Here is an 822-nt window from a genome sequence, read left to right as displayed (position 1 = left end):
AAGGGGTAGTCCAGTGCTGAAAAACTTATCCCCTATCCTAAGGATAGGGGATAAGTTTCAGATCGCTGGGGGTCCGACCGCCATCTCCTGTACGGGGCCCCAGCTCGCTGGCCAGATACCGGGTGTCGACCACCGCACGAAGCGGCGGCTGACACGACCCTCAATACATCACTATGGCAGAGCCGGAGTTTGCTGAAGGCAGCGCTCCGGCTCTACCATAGAGTTGTATTGAGGGGGCGTGTCAGCCTCCTCTTCATGCGGTGGTCAACACGCCACCTTCCCGCGGGATTCCGGGGCCCCTTACAGGAGATCGCGGGGGGGCCCCAGTGGTCGGACCCCCCGCAATCTGAAACTTATCCCCTATCCTTAGGATAGGAGATAAGTTTTTCAGCACTGGACTACTCCTTTAAGGTGCAACTCCGATCTCTGCCACTGCACCTCTTATATAGTTCCTGGTTCTTTCTAGCTTTGAATCCAGGTGTTTCTGAAGACAAGAAAAATTGTGTTAACTCTAGTGATGAGCGGCAGGGGCCATATTCAAATTTGGGATATTTCTCAAATATATTGATGATTATTCGTCCTATGTTCGCGAAATTCGCATATTCGCTATGTTAGCATAAAAATTTGTATGTAAAAAACAAACAAACAGCACTATATTCTATATATTCACGAAATCATGAAATACCGATATTTGCACAAAAAATTTTCATTACGAATATTCGTGCTCAACACTAGTTAACTGGAATTTTTGCTTTATGTATCGGGCAACAAACTTTAAATTGTTGAATATTCCCGTAATGGTCTCACTCCCCCCCATTTTAA

This window comes from Hyla sarda, chromosome 12 (genome assembly GCF_029499605.1).
Source record: "Hyla sarda isolate aHylSar1 chromosome 12, aHylSar1.hap1, whole genome shotgun sequence".
Classification (NCBI taxonomy): Eukaryota; Metazoa; Chordata; class Amphibia; order Anura; family Hylidae; genus Hyla; species Hyla sarda.
Note: the sequence above shows the minus strand (reverse complement) of the source record.